At 38.8% G+C, this 14,287-nt stretch overlaps 1 protein-coding gene across 1 annotated transcript in view; it reads left to right on the forward strand.

The window, feature by feature from the left end:
• The window catches only part of ACSL4 (acyl-CoA synthetase long chain family member 4), a 112,393-nt gene that overhangs the window by 10,462 nt on the left and 87,644 nt on the right, over positions 1–14,287 (forward strand). Inside the window, exon 2 of the mRNA XM_013064832.2 lies at positions 4,533–4,635. The gene's annotated coding sequence lies outside the window, so the exon portion shown is untranslated. The remainder of the gene's footprint in view (positions 1–4,532; positions 4,636–14,287) is intronic.

The raw sequence follows: 14,287 nt of genomic DNA on the forward strand, positions 1-14,287 counted from the left end.
TTTTATGGATCTTTTAAAAAAAAATAACTTTTGGTATTATTGATTTTCTTTATTGATTTCCTGTTTTCAGTTTCATTGACATCTGCTTTAATTTTTATTGTTTTCTTCCTTATGCTTGCTTTGGGTTTATTTTGCTTTATAGTTTTGTAGCTTTCTATTGCCATGTCGTCAAGCTCAGAGATTCCCTCCTCAGCCATGTCCAGTCTACTGATGAGCCCATCAAAGGCAATCTTCATTTCTGTTACAGTGTTTTTGATATCTAGAATTTCTTTTTTATTCTTTTTAGAATTTCCATCTCTCTGCCCAACATTATTTGTCTGCTCCTTCATGTTGTTGACTTTTTCATTAGAGTGTCTTGCACATTAATTATAGTTGTTTTAAATTAATAATCTGATAATTACATCCCTACAATATATGAGTCTGATTCTGATGCTTATTTTGTCTCTTCAAACTATATTTTTGCCATTTAGCAGGTCTCATAATTTTTTGTTGAAATCCAAACATAATGTACCGAATGAAAAGATTTCCAGTAAATAGGACTTTAGTGATATGCTGGTAAGGTGTGGGGGCAGGTGAGGCATTTTATAGTCTGATGATTAGGTTTCAGTCTTTTAATGAGCCTGTGCCAATGGACCATAAATTTTACCAGTGTTTCCCAGTCCTTTTCCCTCATCTTAGTTATGACAGGATGGCTAGGTTAGGGTGGGGTGCTGGAACTTGGGTATTCCCTTTCCCCCTACATGGAAGGCTAGAGCAAACTAAAATGGAATATTTCCTTTCTCCCAAGTCAGTTAGGTTCCGGTAAAACCCCAATAGGTTAGGCTCTGGTAAAATATATTCTCTAAAGGGCAGGCCTTGTTAAGAACAGAATGCTCTAGCCTATTTAGAAATAGTTCATTTACCTTCCCCTTACTGGAAGCCTGAGGGGCTTTTCTTCACTTTAAGAACCTGACAGAGCTCCAGGAGGTAAGACTCATAAAAGTGTAGGGTCCGCTCTGGATTTTTTCACTGTCATACTTGTCTACACACTAAGCCTCCAGTAACTCATCAATTATAATCAGGTCTTCCTACCCCAGTACTGGTTCCTGTGGAGATTTCTGCTTTGCATATCTGCTTAGGTAAGTTGTGATTCTCCGTTTCTGCCCATTTGTCTCTCCAATTTTGAGGGGCAGCATTTTGCTTCAAGATCTCACTGCTTTTGTGGATTTAAGAAGAGTTGTGAGTTTTTCAGTTTGTTCAGCTTTTTACTTTCTTATAGGATGGAGTAGAGACTTCTAAGTTCTTTACCGGCTAGACCGGAAACCAGAAGTGCCTGCTGTGTTTTTAAAGCCACCTTTCAATGTAGATATTATCTCTGCTGTGTTTAGATAAAAACAATTTAAAAACAAATGAAAACAATCTGTTTTGCATTAAAGTGAATTGCTTACTGAAATACTGGCAGGCTAGAGAGATAGGCACTTCATTGGTATTAACTGTACAATTGATCAAATAGCTATTATTGTCCCCAGGCAAAGGTTGAGTTTTCTGTATGAAAATGACTTCCACTGTAATGGATGGGACAATAATGGTTCAATTCCAGAAGGCAGGGATGACACCCTGGGCCATTCCTTTTTATGTTTCCTTTGCTCCATATCTGCATCATCCTCACCTCATTATGTACCCTTAGAAGATGACACAGTTGGCAGAGTTCTCCATGTGTGGAAGGATGACAAAAGAGTCGCGTAAGTGAAGCAGTCCTCTCTAAATTCTTGGGTGTCAGGCGCTCTAGCTGCCATTTCTGTAGCGATTCAGTTTCTAGCTTGATAGGTCTATTCCACTTTGCATTCTGTCTTTCCCGAACTGCCTTCCAACTCTTCCCCAACGTGAATCTTCTGTTCCCGTCAGGCCAGTCTCCAGACTCTCCTTGATGCGCCATGTTCATTTTCAGTTTTTGCCCTCACTCATATTGGCTCTTACAACCTAGCCTTTCCTTCAATGTCTGCCCAGCTCAAATCCAGACGTCTCCTCAAAACTCTCCACTCTGGCCTTTTTGGACTTGTTCTGACACTTCTAGTCAGCACTGTTGCATTTAACCCATCTGTTTGGTTTTATGGCTTCCTCTGATTTATGTATTCAAGTCTTGTCGCTGCAACCAGAGATCAGATATTATGTCTCTTTGACACCCTCCTCAGCACTCATACTGTGGAAGGCACTCAGCATCTTCTGCTCATCGATGACTTGCTTGATTGTTGTTTTCCATGTTGGCATGCCTAATGCTAGGGATGTCTGCAATTCTATAGTAATGGGAAGATCCTCAGAGATTTGTTTTGCTCTAACTTTACAGCATTTTCTTGTGGAGAGGGACTGCCTGTTTATAGTAACCCAACTTGTGCTTGCCATATAGAAACTGTTGGAATGTACATTGGGTTAAGTATAATTCCACTTAGCTTCATTCTAAGACCTCTTTTTATTGGGGGGGGGAGGCGATCCTGGTGTTTCATCTGACTTAAAGATGATGATGCTATCATTACTGAAGAAACCCTAGCCCTAATTCTGAAGACCTCTGGATTAATCTAAAGAATGATGTCGCTTTACCACTATTTCTGCTTACTTAATCTTCTGAGACATCAATTTATAATTTTGGTTTTCTGGTTTCTCTAGATAGCAGGATTTGTCATTAGTTTTTGCTTATCTATTGCCACGAATATCTCAGGATATTTTGTATCATGTTTGCGATAAAGTCTGGTATGTGACCTCAGTACTCTTCCTATTTTCTTGACACTTTGCTTGTCATCTTGTGAGTATTTTCCATTTTATACCCACAGACTACAGGAGCATTTGGATCTTGGATGAATTACATGGTAATTGAGAAGCAGATTAAGAACTTACTCCAAAGATCAGTTTCCAAATTCCTCATTAGGTTGCTAGTTTTGGTTGTGAAAAATAAAAATAAGCCTACTACACAAACTTCTTTCAAATCCTTAGTGATAGAGGGGAATGGTTAGGATTCTAACATCTACAACATAACCAACCATATTATTATGAAAGCCTAAATGGATTTTATATGAATCAGCAACAAGATACATGGCTAGCATCCAGGAAATTTGTGCTAGGTCTTTTGTCAGGAATAATATAGTCTAGCAATCTTAATGTTCACTTACATTTTTTCTGTATCGGCCACAATGCAGAGAGTATGAATATTTCTTTTCCATGTTGAGCATGTTAAAAAATGAGAAACAGATAAAAAATGAGACAAAGAGCAAAATCACGTTATATTTATTTGAGTTACAAGAATCTAGGTTTTCAGTAAAGTTATGGTTAGATGAGACACACATTCATAGAAAGAATCACTGGTCATTGAAAGAAGCAAGTGGCTCCCTTCAGGAAGTGTTTATAAAAGGATATTTAGAGCTTACCAAGGTGGATAAAGCTAAATGATTCTTCTGAAGGAGACTATCTCAGGAAGACTAATTCTAGAGAATTTACAGAGGATGAGAGCTATAGCCAGTTACTATGATGTTAGATAAGGCAGCTCAAAGGGCTCAGAAGAAACTGCAGTAGGATTCCTTTAGATCTGGGAGAGAACTTATGGCTTAGGCTTGGAGCAGGATTCTTCTATAATGGAGGTAGGCTTAGGAAGTCCTAGTTTTTATTAGAATCAAGCCCCAGAAAAGAAGAATTCTGTAATACTAATATCCCAGACATTTCCAGCTGGTGAAATGAGATCACATGAACACTACTTTCCAAATTTCATCAGCTGCAAGGCCCCACCTGCTCACAGAGGAATTTAACCCCATTCCAAAGACGCTTCAGTTATTTCTGATCATTCTCAGGGGGGTGGAGGGCAGTGGAGAGGGGCTACCACATGGGCCTGTAAAAATATCACTTCCATTCTTACAGTCGGGACTACTAATCAAGGCGCCTCATCATTGCCTCCACTGCTGACACCCTTTGTGCAAATAGCACAGAGCTTCCAGTCCTGGAGGTATTGAAATCTAGGCTCCTCACCCAATTTTATATAAATTTTGTCACTTTGGCTTGAAACAGCATAATTTGAGCCCAGGATCACAGATGGGCCTTGGTGAAAACAGTGCCTTCAGCTTTTGGTTCTCTCTTTTCACTGGGCCTCAAACCCAAAGAGCTAACCAAAGCATCAACACTCTACTTTCCCTCTGTTCTTTCCTTATCTTTCTCTTTTCTGTGTGCCCCCCCCCCCAAAGCCAACTTATTACTCTTCCTTCAGCCCAAATTCCAAAATCTCCTTGCATATAGACTTAACCCAATAGGTAAAGGAGGGGAGTGGGGAAACAATCACCTGGTCTCTTTCAGATGAAGTTCTAGCACCAGCTTTGCCCCAGCCAAGATTCTGTTACGCATATAATAAAGACATAAACTCTGTTTCTATCAGGGCATGAGTGGGAAGGAGAAGAGCATATCTGAGGAAGGAAACGGTGATATAAAACAAACCACCATCTCAGAAAGAGAATTAAACATTGAAAGAGTCAGTGACTCCCTTTGTCATTATTTCTTATTGCTCTTTTTCATTTTCTTAGGCTTAATTTCAATATTGAGTCCAAGGCTTTTGTTCCTTCATCTTTAGAACCAGAAGAGGACAGCAATTAATTACTATTCATGGCTGAATAACTGCTAACTAAGGTAGGCTTTTATCACAAAATGCTATGGAAAGTGATTGATTACATTGAGTTTGGCAGACCCCCTTGGCTTAAATTAATTCTATTTCATATCCAAAGCTGAAGCCTTCTGTTCCATAAATCTGTTCCATAAATAGGTGCAATCTCAGGTGAAGTCCTGTGCAGTCCAGGTGAAGCAGCTTTAATAAGAACACATATCACTTTCAGACTACAGTTACAGCAATGGTGAAGAAGTGCAAGTAGCCCTTTTAATTTTTTTAAGATTTTATTTATTTATTAGAAAGAGAGAGAGAGAGCAAGGGGAGTGGCAAGCAGAGGGAGAGGGAGAAGAAGACTCTCAGCTGAGCAGAGACCCTGATGCAGGGCTCGTTCCCAGGACCCTGAGTTCATGACCTGAGCTGAAAGCAGACACTTAACTGAGCCACCCAGGTGCCCCAGCAAGTGTCCTTTTTAAATTAGTCATTTCACTATGAAGATTTTCAAACTGTGAAAATAATAAAAAAGAAAAAAACTAATGAAGTACAAGAATTTACAGACCTGATTTATTAGATATTGTTACCCATGAGGGAAATGACAATGAGCTCCACTTTGATTGGCATGTCATGAATTTCAGGACAAAATTAGAGAGGAATAAATTTTTGGAAACTGTGGGTGATGAGTCAGGTGATCTGGAAGTCATAAGAAAAATCCTTGCCTCGCAAGAATTGCTGACAGCATGAAGAAGAATCTGGAGTTGGTCAAATATAAAGGCTGAAAGCACTATAATGAAAAAGCAAATGGATTCAAGGACCTAGAGCAGTGGCTCTCAACTGAGGGAGACTTTGCCATCTAGGGGACATAAGGCAATGTCTGCAAGTATTCTTAAAGAATAAACTTTTTGATTTTAGTAGCTTTTGTAACTATAAAAAGTTGCAAACTCAGTACAGTGACTTCTAAATACATGAACTCAGTTCCCCCTATCATTAACATCCCACATCAGTATGATAAATTGTTATAATGAAAAGAAACAATATTGATACATTATTACTAACTGAAGTTTATGCCTTACTCAAATTTCCTTAGTTGTTACCTAATATCCTTCTCTGTTTCAGGGTCCCATCAAGGAAACCACATTGTGTTTAGTTGTCATAACTCCTTAGGCTTCTCTTGGCCTTGACAGTTTTCTTAGACTTCCCTTGCTTTTTTTTTTTTTTTAATTTGGCAGAGAGAGAGAAAGCAAGAGAGAGAACACAAGCAGGGGGTGTGGGAGAGGAAGAAGGAGGCTTCCCATGGAGTAAGGAACCCGATGCAGGGCTCGATCCCAGGACCCTGGAATCATGACCTGAGCCAAAGGCAGGCTAAATGACTGGACCACTCAGGCGCTCCCTTTCCTTGCTTTTGATGACCTTGACCGTTTGCAGGAATATAGCTCAGAACTTTTGTAGAATGTCCCTGAATTGGGATTTGACCGATGTTATTCTTGTGATTATAATGTGGTTATGAGTTTCTTAAGGGGAAGTACAATAGAGATCAAGAGCTGTTCTCATCGTATCATATCTAGGGCTATCAACATGACTTATCACTGATGGTGTTAATCTCGACCACCTGTCCAAGATAGTGTTTATGAGCTTTCTCTGCTCTAAAGTTATTTTTCCCCCATTCCATTCTCTCTTCTTTGGAAGCTAGTCACTATATGCAGACTTTATTCGTTGGGTAAGTCCTTATGCTCCATCTAACTAAGGGGAAATAGCTACATAAATTATTTGGATTCTATGTGGTAGATTTGTCTTTTTTCCCATATTGATTTAGATAACATTCATTTTCACTAGTATGAATGTCTGGATATTTCTTGCAGACTTTTAAATTTTTTTAAGATTTTATTTTTTTAAGTGATCTCTACACCCAGCATGGAGCTCGAACCCACAACCCTGAGAGCAAGAGTCACATGCTCCATTGACTGAGCCAGCCAGGCACCCCCTCCCCCAGGCACTTTAATCTTTACAATAGGGTCTGGGGAGGGTGATTATGGCATGTAGTGGGGAGAGACCAGGGATACTGGTCCTATAGTATGCAAGATAAATCACCACAACAAAGAGTTGTCTGACCCAAGGTCAATGGCACCAAGGTTGAGTACCCTGCTCTAGAGCATTTGATATTCTACTCTGTTAGATGGTACATATGGAAATACAACTTAAATTTTAAAGTCAAAGTCAATGACTGAAAGTTGTGTTTTCAGAGAACTTTGTTACAATGCATAAAATGAGTAATTCTTTGAGTGTTATATGAACACCAAATAAGAGATTTAGTCCCTCTAAGGCTCTGTGTAACAGAAATGAGTCAAAAAGTTGAGACAGTGACCCAGACTATTCAAATGCAGTGGTATCCTTCCCCCACCACCTCACCACTGAAGAAAACTAGTGCCTCAATGTGTACACATTGGTAGTCTGTGTTGAATGAATTAAATGAATATTGACTTAAGGTCTTAAAGTTGTCATGAGTCCATGAGTTCAGGGAATCAAAGAGATGCTTTGAAATGAGTCTGGAGGTAGGAAAGGTGAAATCAAAAAGAAAATGCTGTTGTCTTCAAAGTCTGACTTCTCTGTACACGACAACTTTTCACTTCCTTGCCCTGCACTAGAGCAATGGTGCTCAATCCGTGTCAATATTTCACCCCTTCCCTCAAGACACTTGTCAACATCTGAGGATGTTTAAGAGGGGTCACAACCTTGGGGGACAGGTGCTACTGGCATCTAATGGGTAAAGACCAGGGATGCTGTTAAACATGCTACAATATACAGGACAGTTGCCCAGATAAAGAATTCTCCAGCTCTAAATGCCAGTAGTGCCAAGGCTGAGAAGCCCTGGACTAGAGAGGAAGAAAACAGTCTTCCAGGTTGATCACATTAATTTCTCACAACCAGAGAGAGGCATAGTTGTCTTGATATATCCCCTTTTAAGTTGTGTGTGTGTGTGTGTGTGTGTGTGTGTGCATGTTTCAACAACCCCTTTTAGCTACAGCTTTGGCCAGGTTACCACTGGTGTTGAAAGACCTTTCAGAGCATAGATGTACCTGAGTAAAATCAAACTTTTTACCCTAGCCTCTAAAGCTCTGAAAAACCAGATCTTCCCTACCTTCATGTCTTCTTTCTATGGTCCTCTGCCCTTGGTTCTCTTGACCCATCCAGCTGCTCAAGGCCCAAGGCCAGACTGGCTTTATGACCCTTATACTTAATGACTCCTCTACCTGGACTACTCTTCCTCTAGACCTGGGTGGACAAGGCTGGCTCTTTTTCATCATTCTTAACTCAAACATCATCTTCTCAGCAAAGCTAATCTCCTCAATCTAAAGCCCAGTCCCTTTCCCTACACACACCTATTTTGATTTCATTTTATTTTCCCTATAGCACTTACTACTTTCTGAAATTGTCTTGTTTTGTCTGCTACATTACCACATAAGCTTCCTAGGGGCAGGGACTTTGTCTCTTTAGCTCAGTTAGAATCTGTGTGCCAACACCCAGTCTGGCACAGAGTCCAAGTTAAATAAATATTTGTCGAATGACTGAATGGATGTGAAGGCAGGAGTTGGGAGTAAATATTTAAAATTTCGGAAAATTCTGAATTCATAGACAATGTTTTGTGCTTCCTTAATCTCTTAAGGGAAAAAATGGAAATTGAGGAATAAAATCTCAAAATATGGGATATTTTAAAAGAACTATTTGATCATAGGGGAAGAGAAGAAAAATAAAACAAAACAAAATTAGAGAGGGAAACAAATGATAAAAGACTCTTAATCATAGGAAACTGAGGGTAGCTGGAGGGGAGGTGGTTGGGGGGATAGGGCAACTGGATGATGGACATTAAGGAGGGCATGTGATGGAATGAACACTGGGTATTATGTAAGACTGATGAGTCACCGAAGTCTACCTCTGAAAGCAGTAATATGTTATATGTCAATTAATTGAATTTAAAATTTAAAAATAAAAAATCCATTTGTAGTTTGAATGCCTCCTCAATCAGAAACACACTACATAGCTTATTAATTTCATTAAATCATAAAATGATTACAACTTGTTATACTGTATGTCAATGAAGACTTTATTCAGGTAATTCTGAATTTGGTATTGCATTAAAACCTAATTAAAATTTTCTTCCTAGATTTTTTTCTCATTTAAGAGAAGCAAAAAATCCCACGAGGACAGAAGAAAACAACACTGCTGAAGCCATTAGGTTTTAGGACTTAGGGTTTCACGCAGATATAGAAAACATTGTCTTAGAAAAGGAGCCAAGAGAAGTGAGCAAGAAAAACACCCTGCAACTCACTGAACATAAATTTTACCCCCAGGGACCTTTGTCTACTCTGTTTTATTTTCTGAGGTATTACCATCAGCGGTGTCTTCTCTGATGCTTCATTTCGTGAACTTTGGCAAACAAAGTTCGTAGTCTTTCACTTGGTTCTTTCAATACAGAATTTTCATGATTTATGGAGGTGAAATTAACATACCATAGAATGAACCCTTTTAAAGCAGATGATTCAGGGGCACGTAGTACCTTCACAGTATTGCGCAGCCATCACCCCTGTCTAGGTTCAAAACTTTTCTGTGATTTCTATATAAAATCCTGTACGCGTTAAGCAGTGTCTTCTCCCTCAGCCTCTGGCGTCTAGTGTTCTGCGTTCTGTCTCTATGGATTTACCTATTCTGGATGTTTTGTACAAACGGAATCATATCATATGTCTGGCCTTTTTCACGTATACCAGTGTTTCATTCATTTTTATGGTCAGATAATAAATAGTCCATTATATGGGTGTGTTACATTTGGTTTGTCCATTCGTAAATGGACGGGCATTTTCATTTTTTTAGCTATTATAAATAATGTTCCTATGAACAGGGGTGTACCTGTGTTTGTTTGAATGCCTATCTTCAGTGACTTTAGATATATACTTTAGGCTTGGAATTTCAGGATTATACGGTAACTCTGTGGTTCATGCTTTAAGGAACAGCTGAGCTGTCTTCTGCAGCACCTGTACTGTTTTTGCGTCCCTGCTAGCAAGATGGGAGGGTTTTTCCCCATATCCTCGTGCAATACTTGAGATTTTCCTTTTTTAGTGGATGGGAAGTGGTACTTCACTGTGGTTTTGATTTATGTTACCCTTGAGACTAATGATGTGGAGCATCTTTTCATGTATTTATTGGTCATGTTCAATGTAGACTACTTCTGACGTTGGACAATTTCTGAACTTTTATAGTTTCTTTTAGATAGTGCGGAAGATAGATCAGAAGCAGACAGGAATGAGAGGGCTAGCGTCATAAGATTCTATTTGGCCGATGCCCCAAATGCCTTCCTGGCCCCCACCCCTGAGAATGTCACATTTCCCACAACAGTGGAAAGTTCCTTTCTGATAGCAAGTCTTACAGACCTTGAATATTTGCTGATGCAGTTAAATGAAATAGCAGGAATGTCATAAAACTGACAGACGGGAATAAGGAAAGCCATGGTAAACAGGACAAGTTGACTATCAAATTCATATGTCCACTGGTTAAGGAGGACATGGCAACCCAGAAGGGACATTTGTAGGTCTGCGCACACGCAGATAATTAACAAGGGTATTGGAAAGTTTTGTGGGACTTTTTTTTCCCCCTAAACAAAATGTAAATGAGAAAAAAAAATCTTTCTCATTGAAATTTCTGCTTGCTTCCTCAGATATGTTCCACATAAATTAAACAGATCATATTTTTCTGTCTTCCTTAGACATTCCTGATTTTTTTTTAAATCAAGCAATTCAGAGCACTTTATTTTATTTTATTTTTTTCAGAGCACTTTAATAGATATGGTTTTGGTAACTGTGCTTAAGATTAGATTACCAAACCTCTGGGAAATCAATATGAGGTAGACAATGTAGCAAAGTAGGATGAGTTGTGAGTTGATAGGAGATCTCTGTCCCAACCCTCAGTTCTGAAATGACTAGTTTTGTAACCTTGAATAAATTACTTTATCTCTTGGAACCTCCATGTCCTCATCTGTAAATAAATGAATGATCGGACTCTCCATTACCTTTAAAATCTTTTACAGCTCTGGACTTCTATTTGAGAAGTTCATGTGTTACGTGCTTTAAATTTCAAAGGCAGATGTGTACTCTTCCTTTGTTTGCACATATAGAAATTAAAACTGTTGCTTCAGTTCAAACCTGTATCAACAGAATAAGTTTAAAAAGGAGCAAAGAAAAAAAGGGCCGAGAGACACAGACTTCTAAGTTCTAAAGCCAGGCTCCTCTTTATGTATTGGCTGAGTGCCTCAGTACACTTGTATGTGTGATGGTCTGTCCTCTGCCCTGAGGTTTCTTAATCTCCGTTTTGCAATGTGTGTCATAGATATTTGTTTATCAAACAGTGTAACTGACTCAGACAGGACATTGCACTATTTCCTAGTCAGTGGCTCAAGCATTTCTCATATGAACTTTGCCAGTCTTTCATTCTCTTAACTTCTGTGACTTCAGATGAGGGTACCTTGACTTTCACTTAATCCGATGATGCATTTTTTTTTTTTTTCCTGCAGGAGGTTACCAGGTTTTGAAACTTTTCCCCTCTTAACGTGTAGCTGAAACGTTGTAATAAATGGTAAGGTGATCTGCCCTGCCAGCATAGGGGCCGTTCTCCAGCCCATCTGACACAGGTTCCAGGGAGCTCTGGGTCAGAGGAGCTCTGGGTCAGCTCATTGTCAGAAGAGAACAATTAGCACCTTTAGTCCCTGAGGAGGGGTCAAGGATTTAAGATCTATCTGGGAGGGGTTAGGTTATCATTTGGGCATGACATAGGATGAGCTATGGTAGTGCACTTGTGATGAGCTCTGGGTATTGTACAGGAGTGTTGAATTGTCATGTTGTATACTTGAAACTAATATTACACTGTCTGTTAACTAGAACTTCATCTATCTATCTATTTATTAAAGTTATTTATTTATTTTTTTGAGAGAGAGAGAGAGCGCAAGAGAGGGAACACAAGCAGGAGGAGAGGCAGAGGGAGAAGCAGGCTCTCCACTGAGCAGGGAGCCTGATGTGGGCTTTGATCCCAAGACCCCAGGATCAGGACCCGAGCTGAAGGCAGACGCTTAATGACTGAGCCACCGAGGCACCCCTGTTAACTGCAATTTAAATAAAAACCTTTTTTTTTAAAAAAAAGGAAAAGAAAAAAATAAAATAAAAATGTAAAATAAATAAAATACAAAGGAGTGGAAGTGATGAAGGCATGGTCTTTGCATTAGTATTTCTTTCCAGTTTTAGAGGCTTTCTCAAGTTAAAAACAGTAGGTAAGATAAAATTTCTATCAAAACTTATGATCACAGAACTTGATCAGGGAACTGATCTGATCTGTAATATCTGAAGACCCGCTTTTGATATTTTTTATTACCTTGTGGCTATTTCTTTTCTGTTAATTTGCAGACATACTTTGCTTTTGCGTTTTCCTTAGGTTTCTTTATTTAGTGTCTTTCTTTCAGCCCAAGATCAGCTTGTTTATTTCCAAAAAAGCAGCTGCTTCTACAAAAGGCTGGCAACAGGATAGAGTATGAGGTCCGGGGGAGGGAGGTGTAATTGAAGCTGAAGGGACTCTTAAGGTCAGTGTGCTCTGTTCATTGAAATTATCTCTCCCCAACTGTTTTCTCCAGTAGAATGTTAAAATATTATATTCCTGCCAAAAAACCTCCCCAAACTCAAATCCTAAACAAGAGAAACAACCTCTCCACCTTGAATCAAACACTATTTTGTGTTGGTAACTTATTTAAAAAATCATTTTATTTAATTTGATTTAAAATTAAAATTACCTTTATGATTTTACAGCAGATCAGTGCATGCATTTGTTTTCTTATTGGGAACTACTCATCAATGGGACTATCACTACAAATTACTGTTTTCAATTTCTACTGAGAATCAGATGGAAAAGTTTTGGTGATGAGTCGATTAACTTGAAATAATAACATTTGATTCAGCAAATCAACATCTAACAGTTATTTAAAGAAACCAATTAGAGAGACATGCAAATTGATATTCAAGGATGTTCATAACAGCATCACTTCTAGCACTTGAAAAATTTAGAAACCTAAATGCCCCACCCACTCACAATAGGGGACTGGTTAAATATATTATGTAATAGCCATGTGCTAGAATATTATGCAGCCCTAAACCTGGTCTTTAACTAATTTTTAACAACATGGGGGAGAGCTCACTTTCAGTGTCAAGTGAGGAAAAGCACACAATACTATACCGTTGACTCTTGAACAACATGAGTTTGAGCTCTATGGATTTACTTACACATGGAAATTTTTCAATACATACAGTAGAGTACTATGAATGTATTTTCTTTCCTTACAATTTTCTTTAATAACTCTTTTTTCTAATTTACCTTATTGTAAGAATACAGTATATAATATATATAACATGCAAAATATTTGCTAATCAACTTTTTGTGTTATCTGTAAGTCTTCTGGTCAGCAGCAGGCTATTAGTAGTTAAGTTTCTGGGGAGTCAAAAGTTATATGTAGATTTTTGACTGCACAAGGGATCAGCACTCCTTCCCCTCATGCTGTTCAAGTGTCAGCTAGGCATATGGAATGGTTGCAATTTTGGAAAAAAATACGCATGAGAAGAAGTTGGTGAGAAATACATCAAAATATTCATAGTGGCTCACTCAAGGCTGCAGAATTGTGGATTTAAAGAGCACTCTTGGTACGCCTGGGTGGCTCAGTGGGTTAAACCTCTGCGTTCGGCTCAGGTCATGATATCGGGGTCCTGGGATTGAGCCCTGCATGGGCTCTCTGCTCAGCGGGGAGCCTGCCTCCCCCCCTCTCTCTGTGCCTGCCTCTCTGCCTACTTGTGATCTCTCTCTCTCTGTCAAATAAATAAATAAATATAATCTTAAAAAAAAAATAAAGAGCACTCTTTAGAGGTGCCTGGCTAGCTCAGATGGTGGAGCATGTGACTCTTAATCTCTGGGTCATGAGTTCAAGCCTCATATGGGGTGTGGAGGATACTAAAAAAAAAAAAAAAAGAGTAAAGAGCGTTCTTTATATATTTTTGGTGCTTTCTGTTTTCTATAATGAATAGTTATTACTTTTAGAAAAATACATAAAATTTTCAAACATTTTAATGAAAGGAATTTAAACAATAATGAGAAAGCATTGTTTACCTATTGGATTGGTAAGGTTTCTTTTTTTTATTTTATTTTTTTATTTCTCACAGAGAGAGAAAGAAAAGGAGAGAGAGCACAAGCAAGGGAAGTTGCAGGCAGAGGGAGAAGCAGGCTCCCTGCCTGATCAAGGAACCTGACTTGGGACTTGATCCTGGGACCCTGGGATCATGACCTGAGTTGAAGGCAAAAGCTTAACCGACTGAGCTACCCAGATATCCTGATTGATAAGATTTTTAAAGATTTGATAATATTCAATGTTTTCAAGGATACTAGGAAAATGGCACCCTTACATACTCTAAGTAGGAGTGTAAGATTGTTTGGTCCTTTTAAAAGACACCTTGATAGTATCCTTTAAAATTTCAAGAGCACATAGCCTTTGACCCAGCATCATTTCCAGTTACAGGGCTTAACTACATAGAGATGCTTGAACAAATATGCAAAGATACTTGCACAGGGATATTAACTGGAGTATTGTGAAGAACTAGGGGGAAATCCTAA

Source organism: Mustela putorius, unplaced genomic scaffold (genome assembly GCF_011764305.1).
Source record: "Mustela putorius furo isolate JIRA1106 unplaced genomic scaffold, ASM1176430v1.1 tig00003901_pilon_pilon_pilon, whole genome shotgun sequence".
Taxonomy (NCBI): domain Eukaryota; kingdom Metazoa; phylum Chordata; class Mammalia; order Carnivora; family Mustelidae; genus Mustela; species Mustela putorius.